This window comes from Pipra filicauda, unplaced genomic scaffold (assembly GCF_003945595.2).
Source record: "Pipra filicauda isolate LSUMZ 115617 unplaced genomic scaffold, ASM394559v2 scaffold520_size808073_pilon, whole genome shotgun sequence".
NCBI lineage: Eukaryota > Metazoa > Chordata > Aves > Passeriformes > Pipridae > Pipra > Pipra filicauda.
The window spans coordinates 49085-67672 of record NW_024104666.1 but is presented as its reverse complement, the minus strand read 5'-3'; the positions used below and the strand labels follow the sequence as shown (position 1 = coordinate 67672).

The 18588-nt window shown below is 51.4% G+C and overlaps 2 long non-coding RNA genes across 2 annotated transcripts; one reads left to right on the top strand and one right to left on the bottom strand.

Moving 5' to 3' along the window:
• Positions 1–4577: 4577 nt before the first annotated feature.
• On the bottom strand, positions 4578–5582 carry LOC120324415. The gene is made up of 2 exons (XR_005565712.1): positions 5498–5582; positions 4578–4787 (listed from the first exon to the last, which is right to left on the bottom strand). It is a non-coding gene; the product is annotated as an uncharacterized LOC120324415 (long non-coding RNA).
• A 192-nt stretch (positions 5583–5774) lies between these two features.
• Positions 5775–9729, top strand: LOC113987104. The gene is made up of 2 exons (XR_003540386.2): positions 5775–5877; positions 9397–9729. It is a non-coding gene; the product is annotated as an uncharacterized LOC113987104 (long non-coding RNA).
• Positions 9730–18588: the final 8859 nt, after the last annotated feature.

Below are 18588 nucleotides of genomic sequence, written 5' to 3'. Positions count from 1 at the left end.
GTGTCCACCCAGGCAGACAGCTCCATGCTGGAGGCATTTCATCACCTCCTCATTTCTGAAGAATTACAGAGTTATTATCACTGACACCACTAAAATTTGGGGATCAAATCGAAAGAAATGAGATGTTCAGTCACAGCCCCAAATTCAGAGGCTGACGAGCAGAGCCCAGAGAAACCCTGACACAGCGTGGGAGGTGCAGCACCAGGGAACACCCCATTTGCTCTGCTGGAGAGCGAGTTCACCAGCCTGCAAACTTCAACAGTCGTGTCTCATATCTCCCCATAATTTATCACCCTGGTAAGCAGGACTAAATCAGGGCTACAGCAACACTTAGCTTTCAACAGCACCTTCAATCAGGGAGCTCAAAGCTCTGTGTTGTACACAATTAACCTTTGAGCTACCAGAGTAAATTACAAGAGGGGCAAAGAACAAATCAGAACCTTCCCTCAAAAAATGAGCTCTGGATTCTACCCTCCTGCTGCTCCTCAGCCTGACTGCACTGGATCATTTCACTGGAGCAGAAACAAGGAATAAGAGAAGAAAGAAGAAGAAAACAGAAGAGCAAAGAAGAAAAAAATAAAGAAAAGAAGAGCAGGGAGAGAAGGCAGAGTCATAGAGCCCAGTGCACAGGGCACTGGGGGGGGAGTGAGGGAGGTGAGGGAATGAGGGAGGTGAGGGACTGCCTTGGACACATCACTGCCCTGCTCTCTCAGGGTAGGACAGACATCATCTCCTCTTCCATTTCTGCAGCTTTTTAGGAAGTGATCTGGCTCATGTTTGAGCCTGCAAGGTGCCAGATCTTTTCAAGTCCAGACATGCAGTGTTTTAAGGAAATGTATCCACAGCCTGATGAACATGCACAGCAAAACCCCCATTTCATGTCACCCTCATCCCCCTCTGGGTGTCTCTCACCAAGGCCCAGAGCAGTGAGTGCCCTCAGACCTAGCATTGGCAGCTCTGGTGGGAGCCCTGGGACCTCACACGCCCCTGAGTCACTTCTGTGACTCATGGAAAGCCAAAGCCAATTCCACACCAATTCATTCCCAGGAAGTGTCTGTGGTGACACCTGAGCTGCAGGATTTGATTTGTGTCCCCAGTGATCACTTTGCTGTTCACAATTTCACAGGGTGGCACTGGCCCAAGAGCTGTTTATTGCACATTCATCCCACTCCTTCCTTCCCCTCCAAAGGACACCTGAGTTCAGTGCTGCATTATTCTACATCCCTCTGCTGACATCCTCAGAGCTCCAACAGCATCACAGTGATGTCACAGGGCAGCAAGTCACGCCTGGTGATTCACCCATTTCCGTGCTCTCACAGCCCACTCCTGTCAAATGAACCATTTGTCCTTATTAATCTTGTTTGCTGTTGGTGCTTCAAGAGAAAAGTCCTTCTTTCACGGCTGTGCTGCAGAAAAAACTCCACTGACTTCATTTGGTTGCTCCCATGGACTCTGGGCCATGAGAAAAGTGTCAACAAGGATGGACAGCAAGAAGAAAGAAGTTGTGGATGTCCAGAGAAGCTGTGGTTGCCCCTGGATCCCTGGAAGTGTCCAAGGCCAGGTTGGACGGGGCTTGGAGCAACCTGGGCTGGTGGAAGGTGTCCCTGCCCATGGCAGGGGGTGGGACTGGATGGGCTTTGAGGTCCCTTCCAACCCAACCCATTGTGGGATTCTCTGAAGAGAGAAGATGCCCAGGAGTTCCTGGACAGAGCAGAGCCAGCCCAGTGTCACCTGCAGGACTCACACACCTGGGGCTGTACCTGGCACTGCAATTCCCATGAACAATTCCCTGTTTGTACAGCCCAAGGGGTCACCTTCATCCTCTGGTGAAGTTCTACTGAATCCAGCAAATAAACAAAGATGATTTAGTTCTTTATGCAAATTTGCAGGTATTGGAGCTTTCAAACAGAGGGGATTTGATCTCTCATTCTCTGAGCAAATTGATAAAAACCAAGGTTATGCCAACTGAAACCCTGGTACTTGGGCACGGGCCTGGGGCAGGTCACAGAGCTGGTACCAGACCCCTGCACCTGCCAACACACCAAGTGCCAAAGGAATGTTTCTGAGCAAGAGATGGAAAGGGAAAAAGCCTTGGGTGAGGGGGGGGGGGGCAGGAGAAAAGGGCATTCACGGGTTTCTAATGATTCCCAGAGCCCAAGGACAAGTCTGTGGTGTGTCAGAAACACGAGCCCATCAGGTTTTCCTGTGCTCAGTTGGGATCTGTGGCAGATCCTTCTGCAACAGTGTCACAGAGTCACAGCACACAGGGCTGGAGTAAACTGCCTGATGGTATTTCCCTCATCCCCTGCCACAAACCAAGACAATCCCATTGTGGTCAGCTCAGACCTTTGCATCAAAACATCCAGTGCAGGGGATCTCAAAAATACCTCACCTCTCTTTCATCAGTGAAATTTTCCCTAATTATCTATTCATAATTCTCTATTGCCACAATTCCACCCCTTTCTCTCTTTTACTAAACTTAAATGACAAGGTACTTTCCCCCCTCTGCAGCTGCCTTTAGTCCCATTACAAGTGGCATCACGTCTCCCTTCATCACCTCCCTGCTTTCAGTGATGACACTTCTCATTTCCTTCAAAGATCATGTTTTCTAGACCGATGATCTCTCCCACTCTGCACCTCCAAACTCCTCCACCTCCTGCTTGCACGAAGACAGACAAATCCAGACTCAGGTGTCCAGGCAAATCTTGGATGTGTTGAGTGGAGCAGGCACCAGTCCCACCTCCAGAACAGTGTCTGTCCTTCCCCAGCCCACTGTGGACCCTCTGCTGTGCTCCTGACCCCCCTGCCCCTGGGATGCCTTCCTGCAGTGCTGGGCATTCCCTGCCCTGGGGCAGCTGATTTTTCCTCTTACTGAAATCATGATACGTGACATCCATCACTGCTCACCTGAGCATAAGGCCTGTTTTGCTGCCACGAAAGGATATTAAATTGATTTGATGTGATTTGTTCCTGACAAATCAAACCTGGCTGTAATTCCCCAGCTCGTTATCTCCCAGGTGCTCACGAGCAGTTTGCCTGATAATATGTCCCCATTCTTTTCCCAGGTATTTCAGGCAGCTGGCTGGGCAATAGATCCCCATTTCATCCTTCTTTTTTTTTAAAAGATGGGCTTTGCCTTTCTTTTTTCCAGACCTCCAAAATTTTACCCATTCTCCACACACATCCAAAGATAAAGGCCAACTGCTCTGAGATTGATGGAGCTCCTCTAAGCACCACACAGAGACTGCTGGCAGGCCCAGGCAATTTGAGATCCTCTAATGGACCTAAGTGCTCTCCCCCCCATCCTCCCTCTGTTGCAGAATAAATTCTGGCCCCTTTGTCACCGGAGCTGTTTGTTAACTGTGTCGTTGTCATGTTGTCATCAGCTCCCAGTGAAGGCTGAAACAACAACAGGAGAAATTCCTTTGCCTGGGGCGTCATCACTCCAGACTTCTTCACTTCCTTGGAGCAGCAGTGGGCCAGGAAAAAGTATCTTTTGTCTTTTTCTCAGGGTTTATTTCATTATAGAAATTTTCCTCGTTAGTCTTCGTCTCCCTCACTGCTTGTGCCTTGTAAAATCCCAGGTGCACCCGAGGAGAAGGAGACATGGTTCAGGTGGAAGCTGTGGCTTCATCCATGCTCACTTCTTTCTGGAGATCTCATCTCCATCACTGCTTTATCCATCTCTCAGCTCCAAAGTGGGAATGTGGCTGTGCCCATCTCCCACGGGATATAAAGATCAACCCCCCTTTCCACGTGGTCCCGAGCTCCCTGCTGCTGACACAGCACATTCCTCCAGCACTGCCTTGGGCAGGATCAGCCCATTTAGGCCTGGTTTTGTGCCCACCCCGAGAATGAACGTGATCAGGGGCCTTCACTTGGTCCATATAAAGCCTGACCTGCAGTGAGGGATGTGCTGCTGTGAGCAGAGTTTAACAGCACAGCTGGAGTGATGCCAGTCCCAGGGGAAATGCCTCCCAGGGATTGGGATTGGAGGGGCAGCTCCAACCTCTGCTCTGGGGGACCAGGGACAGCAGCCAGGGAATGGCTGGAGCTGTGTCAGGGCAGGCTCAGGTTGGATCTCAGGCAAAGGTTCTTCCCCCAGAGGCTGGTTGGGCACTGCCCAGGCTCCCCAGGGCAGTGGGCACAGCCCCAAGGCTGCCAAAGCTCCAGGAGGGTTTGGACAACGCTCTCAGGGCCAGGGTGGGATTGTTGGGGTGTCTGTGCAGGGCCAGGGGTTGGACTGGATGATCCTTGTGGGTCCCTTCCAGCTCAGCATGTTCTGTGATTCCATGATTTTGAGGCACAGCCTGCAGTTAATTTTACAATAAACCACAAGGATTCTCCACAGGCTTGAGTTGAGCCTAAAAATAAAGTTAAACTAAGGCATCATTTCCACCTGCAGGTGATGGCAGGGCAAGTATGAGATCTGTGGGGCATATGAGGACTCCCCAGCCCTGCTGATTCTCCCCTGGTTTCAGGAGCTTCTGAGCTTATCGGAGATGTGGAGCTTTTTCATCCCTGCAGAGACCTCAGCCCAGCCCTGCCCGAGGTTTCTGGGCTCTGTGACACTCCTGTTAATCACCACCATGGTCAATTATTTATTGGCCCTCTCACTTGTACTCTGTCATGGGCTGGACTGGAGCAGCTTGTGCTTCCAGACAGACTGTCATGTATGTGGTTATCTTTGGAGCTCATCCCCACCTTCGAGACTCTGACGGGAGAGATTAAGGGCACTTGTCACACCACTGCAGTCCAGAGCCACTCTTGCTGTCCCTGTAGCACTCCTGGCAAAGAGGACAAAAAGTGGCATTTGCTGTGGGTTTAAAAGTCATTGACTGCTTCTTTCCTGGCAGGGTAGGGGATGGATAATAGGAAACAGGAGCAATCAATCCCAGACTATTAAATAATGGCACTTTGATGGGACCATTACATCTATTAATTCCAAGGGCACCATTCAGTTTTAGGGCTGTGTCTTGGCCTGTGTTTCAGTCTGGATTTCTGCTTTCTCACCTGTCACCCAGCAAGGCAAACATGTCCCCAAGGACAGGCTGGGATAGGACATGTCCATGTGCAGACAAGGACCCTCCAGTGCTGTGCTGAACACCCTGGGGGTGCCCAGGGGGTGGTGGGCACCACCAGCCTAGGCTAATCACCAGCACATCTTGTTCATGCCTTTGTTATTCATGTCTGAGATCCCTCTGGTCCCATCCCCTCCTAATGAATTCATGATGATGATGATGATGATGTGGTCATTAAAGATGGTGATTTGCTCAGGGCTCCTGTGCTTAAATTACAGGAGCAAAACATTAAGCAGAAGTTCAGAGCCCTTGCAGAGCCATCAGCTTTTCATGATTCCTAATTAATCCAGGCTGTCATTAACCAGAGGCTGCAACACAGGTGGCTGCTCCTCTTAGGGGTGCACTGGGAATCGGGCTGTGGGTTGGGCTGATGCATCCCCAGACTGGGAGCAGAGCCTGCTCTGGGTGAGTCCCACCTGCCTTGAGCTCCCTGGGCATTAACTGGCCCTGATGGTCGTGTCCAACAGGCTTCAGCAAGAGCAGATCCCTGTCTGCCAGCCCTGGGACAAGGAGTCCCTCAGCAAGGCTTTGGTTGCTGTGAAACCCTCGGCTCTGGAGCACTGAGAGTCATAGAAACATGGAATCACAGAATCATAGAATCTCCTGGGCTGGAAGGACCCCCAAGGATCATCCAGTCCAACTCCTGGCCCTGCACAGACACCCCAACAATCCCACCATGAGCCTGAGAGCTCTGTCCCAATGTAAAGTCCTGTCCTGAAATCCTTAAGTCTTTTTTCTGGCATCACAGTGAATGTCCAAAGTGTGGAGAGCCTTCCTGGCTGCCAGGGCAGTGAAGGTGGGGAAGGGCCTTGACTGGAAGCCGTGTGAGGACACTGAGGGCACTTGGTGTGTTCAGCTGGAGCAGAGGAGACTGAGGGGAGACCTCAGTGCAGTTCCAACTGCCTGGGCAGGGGCAGAGGAGGGGCAGGGACTGAGCTCTGCTCTGGGGGGACCAGGGACAGCAGCCAGGGAATGGCTGGAGCTGTGTCAGGGCAGGTTCAGGTTGGATCTCAGGGAAAGGTTCTTCCCCCAGAGGCTGGTTGGGCACTGCCCAGGCTCCCCAGGGCAGTGGGCACAGCCCCAAGGCTGCCAGAGCTGCAGGAGGGTTTGGATGATGCTCTGGGGCACAGGGGGTGACTCTTGGGGATGGGCCTGTGCAGGGCTGAGGGTTCGATTGGATGATCCTTGTGGGTCTCTTCCAACTCAGCATGTTTTGTGATTCTGGAATTCTGTGGGTCTCTTTGGAGTAGGACACATCTCCTTGATCTCTCCATGCCCCATATCCCCCTTTGCAGTGGCTGGTGGGGGATGGTCACATGAATGCATCTTGGAAGTCTATCAGCCCTGTGCTCCTGTGGGATTCCAAAGCAGAATTCCCCCAGACCCTGCTGGTCTGGCCACAGCCCCACACAGGGAGAGCCCTGAAGCTCCCCCGAACCCACAGACACAGTTTGACACCTCCCTGCATGGGGCAGAGGCTGCTGTGCTGCAGGAATGTTGTAAACATCTCTTGCAAACCCTGTGCCCCTCAGGAATCCTGCTTCCTAATCTCACTTATAGATCTTTTTATTTCCTCATCTCTAATATTTATGACTGACCTTTGCCACTCAGCCATGTGTGCAGGAACTCTGGAGGATAAACTGAGAAAAATGCCTGAGTCCTCGTGGGCCAGGTGGGGGTACAGGGCTGCAGGAAAGGCCACCAAAGTCCTATTGAGTGCCCAGGACCCCCTTGGGTCAGCTCTGGCCTCACCACTTTCAGAGACAACTAATGGGCTCTTTCTTTCGCTCTAGGGTTATGATCTTGTCTTGTTGACAGTCTCCTGCCTCTCCAGGATGGATTCCTGGGGTCTTTGCAGGGTTTAAATCAGGCACATTCCTCTTCTGTGCAAGCCCTTTTCCTTCCCTGCTCAGGATTTAGAGCACAGTGTTACAAACAGCACTTTTTGCCCTTTGTAACTTATTCCCACTCTCCTCCTTTGCCTGCCAGATCCATAACTGTGCAGCAAAGCAGCTCTGCCCTGTTCTGGCACTGTCAGCAGCGCTCACAGGAGCCAGAGCTGCCGTGGACGTGCAAATGTATCCCTGCTGCAAAACAGAACAGCCCCCGCTGGAAATGGCACGGCTGCCTTTTGTTCAGCATTCGGATCCTGCCCCTCTGCCCAGCCCTGGGCAGGCACATCTGCAGGGCTGGGCCCAGCTCGGGCTCCTCAGCACAGCAGGGCCAGGGAGCTCCTGCAGCGGGGCCAGCGCAGGCTGCGGAGATGCCCAAGGGATGGAGCAGCTCTGGGAGCAGCAAAGGCTGAGGGAGCTGGGGCTGTTCAGCCTCCAGAGCAGAGCCTGAGAGGGGCCCTCCCCAGGCTGTGTCAGGGGCTGCAGGGAGGGGGCAGAGGCTGGACCAGGCTCTGCTGGGGGGGCCCAGCAATGGCCCAGGAGGAACGGGCAGGAACTGATGCCCAGGAAGTTCCCCCTGGACGGGAGGAAGAACTTCTTTGCTGGGCAGTGACCCAGCCCTGACCAGGCTGCCCAGGGAGGGGCTGGAGTCTCCTCCCTGGGGATATTCCAGACCCCTCTGGACACAATCCTGTGCCATGCGCTCTGGGATGGCCCTGCTGGGCAGGGAGGTGGGACCAGGTGGGACACTGTGGGGCCTTCCAACCTGAGCCATCCTGGGATTCTGCGATATAACACAAACTGTTAGAAAAAGTGCTTGGGAGGAAAAAAAGCACAATCCTTAATGGATGATCCCAGTGACCCCTGTGGTGAGAGTCATTAAAAAAAGGCAGCTTTCAAATATTCCTATGCAGGAATAACCTGAACTGGAAAATGGGGAAGCACAGAGTGGGGCTTCAAACAACAGGCCCACCTGGACCCAAATGCTTCCTCCCTGTCTCTCTTTCCTGGAAGGACGGAAAGGGGAGCAGAACAGAGGCATCCCAGTCATTTTGTTTGATTTGGCTTCACTTCTGTTTGTTTTAGCCCTGTTTGGACCTGTTGGAAGATGAGTTGACAGGGACCCCTGGGTTGTCCATGTTCCAGAAGGCCTGGTAAATGCAGGTCCTCACGGACACAGGGAATGGAGCCAGCCTGGACAGCACTGAATCAGAGTTCAGAACCTCTCCCATTTTCCCACCTTACAGAGGATGGGAGCCTTATGAACAGAGGTCCCTTGGACATCTGCCTCCAAACCCAACCAGATCTTTGGCAGGGACAGGTGTGACCCCAGCAGGGTAATTGCAATTTGGGATTCAGAAGCTGGGCCCTGCTTCCTCTCTTCCAATGTGCTGGAGGGTTGAGGGCTGGGAATCACCCACATTGGCACTGAATCATGGAATGCTTTGGGTTGGAAGGGACCTTGCAGCTCATCTTGTGCCACCCCCTGCCATGGGCAGGGACACCTTCCACCAAGTTGCTCCAACCTGGCCCTGAACACTTCCAGGGATGGGGCATCTCTGATGTTGGAACATATCCAGCCTCAGGAGAGGCATTAGAGGACACCTGTCTAATCCAAAGCTTTTTTCTCCCGGGATCCCTGGTGTGGATGAAATTAAAATGAGGAACCCAAGCAAACCTGTGCCCCTCAGCCCAGGAGCCCTGGGTGGTTCCCATTTCCCCCTGACAAACCCCCCATGGCAATATTTTGGCAGTGCCATCGTGCTCCACTCACAGCAGTATTTGCCTGTGAGCCCTGTCCTGCTGCTGGAACCTGGAGATTTTCTGAATGTCAACAAGTTCCAGGCTGTAATTTTCATATCAAAATATTCCTTTGAAGGGTTTTCAGCACAATATAATTTCTCCTGAAAATACTCAGCTTTTCAAGAGGAAAAAAAAAGAAAATACTTTTGTGATGAAAACATGAATGACAGGAAACTCAAATACTTTGGCTGAGAACCAAAATGTACTTACTTGCTGTCTAAACAGCCCCTAAAATCTGAAAAGGAGGTGGTTTCCCCCACTTCTCGTTGGAGTAAAATACAGTAGAAGGTTGGCATTGCCTTCTCTCCTGCCCAGTTCTGAATAATGGGCCAAGGAAAGGCCCTGCTCCCTTTCCTGGCTGTGGGAGATGTTCCCAAGTGGAAATAAGAGATTTGATTGTGAGGACCATACAAGCAGGAGAGCTGCAGTTCCTCCTCCTGTGACAGCTCTGCTTGGGAAAGCACAGTTTGTCCATAGCAAGTCTGGATTCTAATCACTTATAAATTCCTTTTGTTATGGTTTTCTGGTGGAAAATGGGGTCTGTTTTGTAAAAACATCTAGAAACTTGGAAACCAAATAGATTCAACTGCAAACTCTCCTCTCTCCTTTTTTCTGAAAAGTTGTGTTTTCTCAGGAATGCTGCAAAACGCTGAAGAAAAACTTAATTTCTCCTCAACCACTGGAGCATTTGTGTGCTGAAAAAAGCACTGACAAACTCTGCAGACACTGTGTGGTTGTGTCTGGCCTCCAGCACTCCTGGGCTGGGCTGGTTTCGCTCTGCTCCCGATGTCCCGAGACGCAGGAGCCATCGATCCGAGGTCCTGACACCTCTGCCACGAGCCTGGAGGAGCAGCCAGAGTTTAGCATTTGACTTGCAGCCAGAGGGCTCCCAGGACTTGGGGAGCATGTCATGAAAACGTTGGAAATAGATGCTATTTGTTGTGTTCCTTGTACAGAGTGAATATTTTTCTTGTCCGTTTGCACTCCCAGTCCAAGGACGATGGGGGGGCACTCCCACGGCTCGAGCAAGTGCCAGGAGGTGTTTCTACAGTTTGCTGGGGGGAACCTCAGCCAGCCCTTACAAAAGGTCAGGCTCTCCTGACCTTCACCTCCTAAACAGCAATCCAAAAATAAATCCTTCTTTTCCAGCAGCCTCTGGCTGTGCTGCTGGAGGAAGCTCCTCTCCCTCGTTGTCTTCGCTGCTGGGAAAAGATAAAGCTCGAAAATGCATATTTTTGACTGAGCTGCTGATGTGGGGGAGGGAGGGAGGGAGGGAGGGAGAAATCCAGGCTCTGCTCCAGATTGGCTTCAGTGTCTGTCCTGCCTGAGCTGTTCTCCAAGGCTGTCAGTCCTGCAGAGCCCTGTCCCCTGTGCCCAGCTGTGCCCAGGGCTCAGAACAGTTGGGTGGAACCGGCTCCGCAGGAACGGCCCCAGGCCAGGGGGATAATGCAAAAAATAATAATAATAATGCTAATGAGATCATTTGCATTGCTCTGTGCCTTTCATGGAGGACATCAAAGGGTTTGACAAACACTTCAGAACTGATCTGGGAATTCTAAAGGCAAATAAAAGGGGAAAAAACCACCTCAAACAAAACCAAACAAAGTGAGACAGCTAAAAAAACCCCAACAAACCCAAACCAGCCTTGCATCCTTTCCTCCTGGCTGCCTCCTTCTCAGCATCTTTGAGAGCACTTGGTGTGTTCAGCTGGAGCAGAGGAGACTGAGGGGAGAGCTCAGTGCAGTTCCAACTGCCTGGGCAGGGGCAGAGGAGGGGCAGGGACTGAGCTCTGCTCTGGGGGACCAGGGACAGCAGCCAGGGAATGGCTGGAGCTGTGTCAGGGCAGGCTCAGGTTGGATCTCAGGCAAAGGTTCTTCCCCCAGAGGCTGGTTGGGCACTGCCCAGGCTCCCCAGGGCAGTGGGCACAGCCCCAAGGCTGCCAGAGCTCCAGGAGGGTTTGGATGATGCTCTGGGGCACAGGGGGTGACTCTTGGGGCTGGGCCTGTGCAGGGCCAGGGGTTGGACTGGATGATCCTTGTGGGTCCCTTCCAGCTCAGCATATCCTGTGTGACAGGAATTATCCACCTTGCTCATCTCCTGACAGTTCACACTGACATCCATCCTGTTCACAGACCTCTTAGGAGGTGGAGGAGAGCACATGAAGGCATGGTCCCCCCAGAGCAGAGCTCAGTCCCTGCCCCTCCTCTGCCCCTGCCCAGGCAGTTGGAACTGCACTGAGCTCTCCCCTCAGCCTCCTCTGCTCCAGCTGAACACACCAAGTGCCCTCAGTGTCCTCACACGGCTTCCAGTCAAGGCCCTTCCCCACCTTCACTGCCCTGGCAGCCAGGAAGGCTCTCCACACTTTGGACATTCACTGTGATGCCAGAAAAAAGACTTAAGGATTTCAGGAGAGGCCTTTACATTGGGACAGAGCTCTCAGGCTCATGGTGGGATTGTTGGGGTGTCTGTGCAGGGCCAGGAGTTGGACTGGATGATCCTTGGGGGTCCTTCCAGCCCAGGAGATTCTATGATTCTGTGATTCCATGTTTCTATGACTCTCAGTGCTCCAGAGCCGAGGGTTTCACAGCAACCAAAGCCTTGCTGAGGGACTCCTTGTCCCAGGGCTGGCAGACAGGGATCTGCTCTTGCTGAAGCCTGTTGGACACGACCATCAGGGCCAGTTAATGCCCGGGGAGCTCAAGGCAGGTGGGACTCACCCAGAGCAGGCTCTGCTCCCAGTCTGGGGATGCATCAGCCCAACCCACAGCCCGATTCCCAGTGCACCCCTAAGAGGAGCAGCCACCTGTGTTGCAGCCTCTGGTTAATGACAGCCTGGATTAATTAGGATTCATAACCCTGCTCAGTCCCAGCCACCTTCTGGGGGAAGAAGCTTTTCCTGAGATCCACCATAAGCCTGCCCTGACACAGCTCCAGTCCATTGCCTGGGTCCTGTCCCTGGTCTCCACAGAGAACTGTCATTCCTGCTCTCATCCTGCTCTCATCCTGGTCTCTTTGTATAAACCTCTTCATTTATGGCCAACACATCCCTTACTGTCCTTAAGCTGTGGATGCACATGAACAAAACCCCCAAATCCTCCTGTCCCAGGGTCCCTCAGATATGAGCTGAGGACCAAGACCCTTCAAGGTAATTGTTCCAAAAAATTCATATATAGCAAATAAGTGACTTTGGAAGAACTTTGCTGGAATTATTAATCATGGGGTACAGCAAATGACTGCAAATAATGTAATACAAATATTTAATGACAACTTTTTTAATAGTTTTTAACTTAATGGAAAAAACAGATGGTTTTCAATGCTGAGGTTCTTGCATCCCTCCCTTACTATTGGGATTGTTCCACCTGGAGAAGAGAAGGCTCCAGGGAGACCTGAGAGCCCCTTGCAGGGCCTAAAGGGGCTTCAGGAGAGCTGGAGAGGGACTTGGGACAAGGGGTGGAGGGACAGGGCACAGGGAATGGCTTCCCACCGCCAGAGGGCAGGGATAGGTGGGAATTCTTCCCTGGGAGGGTGGAGAGGCCCTGGCACAGGTTGCCCAGAGAAGCTGTGGCTGCCCCTGGATCCCTGGGAGTGTCCAAGGCCAGGTTGGACGGGGCTTGGAGCAACCTGGGCTGGTGGAAGGTGTCCCTGCCTATGGCAGAGGGATTGCACTGGATGACTTTTAAAGTTCCCTTCCAATTCAAACTATTCCATGACTGTTTCCATTTCTGCAGGCACTGATAGCAGAGTCTTGGCAAGGTGCAAATGGATTCCTCCAGGAAAGGTTTGTCCATGTTTCTCCCATGAGGAGAAGCAGCTCTTGCCACCTGCAGTGAAGACCTTTTCTGAGCTCCAGCCCTCTCTTCCCTGTCCCTTCCCCTGCCTGTGCACAGAGCTCGAGTGCCAGCACATGAAAGGTCTCCATTCCCACCATTCCCACCATTCCCACCATTCCCACCATTCCCACCATTCCCACCATGACTTGCAAAGGTTCCAGTCCCACAGCAACATCTCCAGCCGTGCAGAAACATCTCCAAGTGATTCCCTCCTCTGCCAGCGGGACGTGGATGCACAGGAGGGTTGAGGAGCCATGAGCTGGGGGGGGAGGTCCCCCAGGCCCAGCAGGAATCCAAGGGCAAAACTGGTGTTCTAAAGACATTCCTGCCTAATAGTGTGTGGTGCCTGGAGGTAGGAAAGGATTGTTAGGAAGGAGAAAACTCAGTGTGCTTTGTGCACCCCTTCTGGAGGAGAACTGTGTGCTCCTAAAGCTCAACTTTCCCCTCTGCTTGGCTGTGCTCTGGTTAAGGCCAGAGCACTTCAGTCATATCTGCTCTGCTGTATAAAAGTAATTTATGAATTTATCCACTTCTTAACTTTCCATGTGCTGTCACATTTTTATTTTATATACAAATAAAAATATATTGGTGAGGAATGAAGTGCAATAGCTCCAGAATGGATGAAAACAATTTCAGCAGCAGAGAATGAAGTGCAGGGGCTCAGCTGCGTGTGGGAATCCTTGGTCTCCTGTTAGTCAACGGGGGAATGAATCCTTCACTCTAACTGAATAAATAAAGAGACCAACTGCCTTGGAGAGAATAACATGTTGTATGTCAAAATATATTTGAATGGGCCCATGGCAGCACCAAGCTATAAAACTGTGCATGGAGCCTTAACTGCTCCTGTGCTCGGAGCTTCACATTTCCCTGCTCCTCAGAAATGCTCCTTAAACAGGTGAGAAGTGAAAATGAACTTCAAAAAGCTGAATGTGTGGCCCTACTCCTTAAAAGGGAAGAGTGAGAGCTCAGGAAAGGCTGGGGGGGAGTGCTGGAGCCTGTGTGGGGATGAGGTGGTGAAACACGGGCAGGGCTGGGGTTGGAACCGGGTGGGAGCTTAAAGCACTTAAGCCAGAGACCAGCTGTGGGGTTGCTGCCCCTCTAAATGTAGATAAGCACATTCCCTGGTCCTTAGTGTGGATATTGAGGAGCAAACAGGTCAGTGTGGGATGCCAGAGCCCCTGTGGATCCAGGAGGGACGTTCCAGCTGCTGGTGGGGCTCAGACCACCTCGCCCCAAAGGCCTGATGTTACCGCAAAGATGAGTTTAATTTTAGGGATGGAATAGCAGAGAAATAAATCCCTGCTCAGACAGGTGGCTAAGGCAGGGCTAAGGCACAGAGTCTGTAGAACAACTCCAGGTTTACTGTTTTCCCCAGAGATTAGAGGGATGATTTTGCTCTGGGATGTCCCTGCTGGCAGTGCCAAGGGCTTGGACAGTCACCCTGTGTCCTGGGGCAGCCACCGAAACCCTAAACCAGGCTGAGCTGGGCAGAGAGCGAGGAAAGAGCACAGGGATCACAACCCAAATTGTTCTTCAAGGGCTTCAAAGCTCCTCCAACTGAGGCAGGAGGAGTAGTAGCCCCAGGCCTGGCTACTAAAGGAGAGAGGGATGGAAACTGGAGAATCTGCACCAAATGCTGGTAATTTTTTACAAGCCCATTCGCTCCAGATGAAATCCTTGCAGGCTGGACTGTGGCCAATTCCTGCTGCTCCAGGGAGCATCTGGAGGCAGTGCCAGCAGGACCTTCCCTGTTTTCTTAGGGCTGGTGAGAAACAAACTGTCACTAAAAGGGAAGCAAGGGAAGGTACTTGGGGTGCTTGGGGAGACAAAACACCCCAGATGTGAGAGGAGATTCCTGCAGGAAATTATCACCTTGGAAAGGCTTTTAGATGTTGGGTGACTCCAGGTTGAGATGGAATTTGTACCTGTTGGAAAAGATTTCAAAATAAAGGAAAGAAACCACAGCTTGTCTGTTTGTTTGAATGGAGAGAAAGCTCCAGTTTTTCGTGCTGTGTTTTACTCTATTTCTGAGGGAAATGTGATGGATGCAGCACTTGGGGTTGAGTTTTAGTGTCAGACAAGTGTCTGATTTGGGTAGAATCCAGACTACCCTGCTCTGAGGGATGGAGGCTGTAAAATCCCCCTGGAAAAGGGGTTTCACTCATGTGATCATAATCCATAAATGGTACCTAAAAAAATAACCCAAACCAAACCTACAAAATGCAAATTCTAGACCCCAAAAATAATCACTTGCAAATTACTACAGAAATAAAGATTGGGGTTGTGAACCTACAAAGGTGCCAGACAACAAATGAACCTTTTCAGCATCACTACAACTGACCCCATGGCTCTGAGCCCTTGCCTGGAGCAGGTTGTGCAGGATCCATCCTGGGAGGTTTTCAAGCCCAAACTGGATAAAACCCTGACCAAACTCTCCTGATCTTGTGGCTCGCCCTGCTTTGAGCAGGAGACAGGACCAGGGACCTCCTGAGGGCCCTTCCAGCCTGAAGTGCCCTCTTACCTATGGACACCCCTCCTTCCAAGGCTGTTGTCTTGGTTTTCTCTAAGCCTCCAGAAACCCACTGACTTCTTCTCCAGGTGCTCTTGGTACAGGAATGAGCAGCTGAAATGCTCAGGTTCAGAATGTGTGAGAATCACAGACTTCTGTAACTCTTCACTGCTTTTCCCAGTTCAAGCCCCACTCCCATGCTCTAATTCCAGCTGCCTGGGCAGTCCAGCTCCCTGTAAAGACAGAGGAAAAACATCAAACACTTTACTTTGCGTCCTCTAGAGTGGGGGGGAATGGTGCTGCAGCCAGTTGGGATCTGGTCACTAGGGGTGTCCCCAGGGATCAGTGTTGGGCCCAGTCCTGTTTAATATCTTTGTTGATGATCTGGATGAGGGGATCGAGTGAACCATCAGCAAATTTGCAGATGACACCAAGCTGGGGGGGGAGTGTCGATCAGCTGGAAGGCAGGAGGGCTCTGCAGAGGGACCTGGACAAGCTGGAGAGTTGGGCTGATTCCAACGGGATGAGGTTCAACCAGGCCAAGTACTGGGTCCTGCCCTTTGGCCACAACAACCCCCGGCAGCCCCACAGGCTGGGGACAGAGGGGCTGGAGAGCAGCCAGGCAGGAAGGGAGCTGGGAGTGGGGATGGACAGGAAGCTGAACAGGAGCCAGAGTGTGCCCAGGGGGACAAGAGGGCCAATGGATCCTGGCCTGGATCAGGAAGAGTGTGGCCAACAGGGCCAGGGAAGTGATTGTTGTCCTGGACTCAGCGCTGGTGAGGCCACCCCTGGAGTGCTGTGTCCAGCTCTGGGCCCTCAGCTCAGGAAGGACATGGAGGGGCTGGAGTAGGTCCAGAGAAGAGCAACGAGGCTGGGGAAGGGACTGGAGCACAATTCCCATGAGGAGAGGCTGAGGGAGCTGGGGGGGCTCAGCCTGGAGAAGAGGAGGCTCAGGGGAGACCTCCTCACTCTCTGCAACTCCCTGACAGGAGGGGGGAGCCGGGGGGGGTCGGGCTCTGCTCCCAGGAACCAGCAGAAGGACAAGAGGGCTCGATCTAAAGCTGTGCCAGGGAAGGTTTGGGTTGGATATTAGGAAGAAATTCTTTACAGAGAGAGTGCTCAACCATTGGAATGGGCTGCCCAGGGAGGGGGTGGAGTCCCCGTCCCTGGAGGTGTTTAAGGACAGACTGGATGTGGCATCAGTGCCATGGGCTGGGTGACACGGCAGGGTTGGATCAAGGGTTGGACTTGATGGTCTTGGAGGTCTTTTCCAACCTGGTTGATTCCATGGTTCTCTGATTCTCTTGGGAGCTTTCCCCACCCAAAGAGTAGCAGCCAATTTTTTTCCCTCTTAGTCACATCCCAAAGGATTTCTCAGTATTCCTCGTGTCCCCTGCTGATGGTTTCTCTTCTCCTGCCCTGCCCTCTCTTTTTACACCTGCAAATGTTCCTGTCATTTCTTCATGATTTTTTTTTTCCCAAGTTGACCCAGTTTTCATTCTCTCTGCTTGTCACTGAGGAACTTCTCTGCACTGGGATGGTTTGACCCAATCCACTCAAGTTCACTTGTGCTATTACCACAAGTACCCTTGAATTATTTTCTCCTTTTATTATTTTTTTCCCCAAAACTTACTTATCAAGACAACTTTGAGACCACTCTCTTGTTTCATGGCCTTTCCTCATCTCATCCTCAGAGCATTTATCATCTCAGAGCCATTTCTGAGCTCCTTCTCCCAAATTCCCTTTGTTTGGAGCTGTTTCATACGAAGGGCAACACCTGCCCTTTAGGATTGACTTCAATTGCTGAGGATAAAAAGTGGAACTTTTGCAAGAGGAAGAACAGAGGACAGCAAATTACCACCAGCAACATATGAATTGCAAATAATGAATAATGAAAAGCAAATATTTGGGCAGGCACACACGACCCAATTCATGAATGAATAAAAGCAAACAGCCCCTCCCAAAATATCCGAGCAAACAGAAACCTGCTACCATAAATATTTGCAAATAGCACAGCAGAGGCTGAGCCAGAGGGGTTTGCAAACACTGCCAAAACCACTCCAGCAGGCCCAGAGAGCCTGGGAGCAGCTTTAACCCTGACACTCCTGCCTTTGGATCCACCTTTTCCTCACCAGTTACATCCCTCATGCTCCTTTTCAGGAAAGTTTTGCCAGTCTCTCTTCTTTCCTGACTCTACAAGAAGAAATTCCTCTTCTGGTCCTCAATGCTACCGTTTATGGAGTAAACTAGAGAGGCAGAAGGATGAGACAATCGAGAACTTGGGTTCTTTCCAACTCAGAATATTCTGTGATTTTGGGATTCTGTGATTCTCACTTCAAATTGGGCAAAACTTCACAAGGCTGAGCTGGGAACACTGGAATTGGGCAGACATTTTTCCAGTAAAAAGTGCAAGTTACTTTTGTCATAATGGAATTCCAGTGGCCAAAATGCCCATTTTCATTTTTCGGCAGCAGCCAAGGTTCCATCCAGGTGCTGCACCTTCCTTCCCATCAGCCTCTTTATTCCAGGTCATTTAAAGGCAGCCAAGACATCCTCACTTTCAAATGCATAAAGATCAATTCTTAAGGTTTTCTTTCTTCACTTGATTTCCAGCCCAGTGAAGTCATTGGGAAAGTGTTTGATGTGACATTTCTGGGCTGGTGCCCACATGGATCACTGGAGCTGGCAGGGGCTCCCTGGGAGATGGAAAAGTACTTCTGGGCATCCATTGTGCTGCCAGGGCTGACAGAGATGCCCTAGAGGAGTTCAAAGCTCACTCACAGGGCAAAGAATCCCAATCCAATGGAGAAGTGCCTCTGCCTTCAGCCCCAGGCCACCCCCAGGGCACAGTGCCTGCCACCAGTGCCATCGCCCAGCGTGGCATGACCAAGGGGAAACTCCTCGTGGTGCCCATGTCAGTAAGTTCAGAGTGACCCTCAGCCAAGCTGGACACCCTGGGATAGTCAGGATACACCCAAGGCACTGACAGCTCGAAGACCTTGTCACTGCCCACTCCCTGGTGGCTTTGGGGAGATCTTCAGATGTCTCCTTCTTGCTTTTATATTTTCCCCTTTGCTCTTTATGCAAATCTCAAAGCCTTCAAACTGGGAGGAATGTCTAAATGAGATGAGAAGCCTGGAAGATTTAGAAAAACTAGATGAAAAAAACCTCAGGATGAGACTAAACCAGCTCACGTCTCGCCTGACCCAGAAGCATCCCAAGACCCCAGAGGCAAACTTGAAGATGTCTCTTGGACTCCAGAATTTGTGCATCTATCAACTGAAAACCCAAGAAAAACAAAACTACAGTGGAAAGTGAGTTTTACAGTGACAAGATGCAAATTAACCAAGTAAAAAGTGTTTCCAGAGGAACTCTCTCATCTCGAGGTGGGAAGAAGAGACTCTGGTACCCAGGGGAGCACACAGAGCCCACACAGCCCTGGGAAGGGAAATGTTGGAAAACAAGTCTAGAAT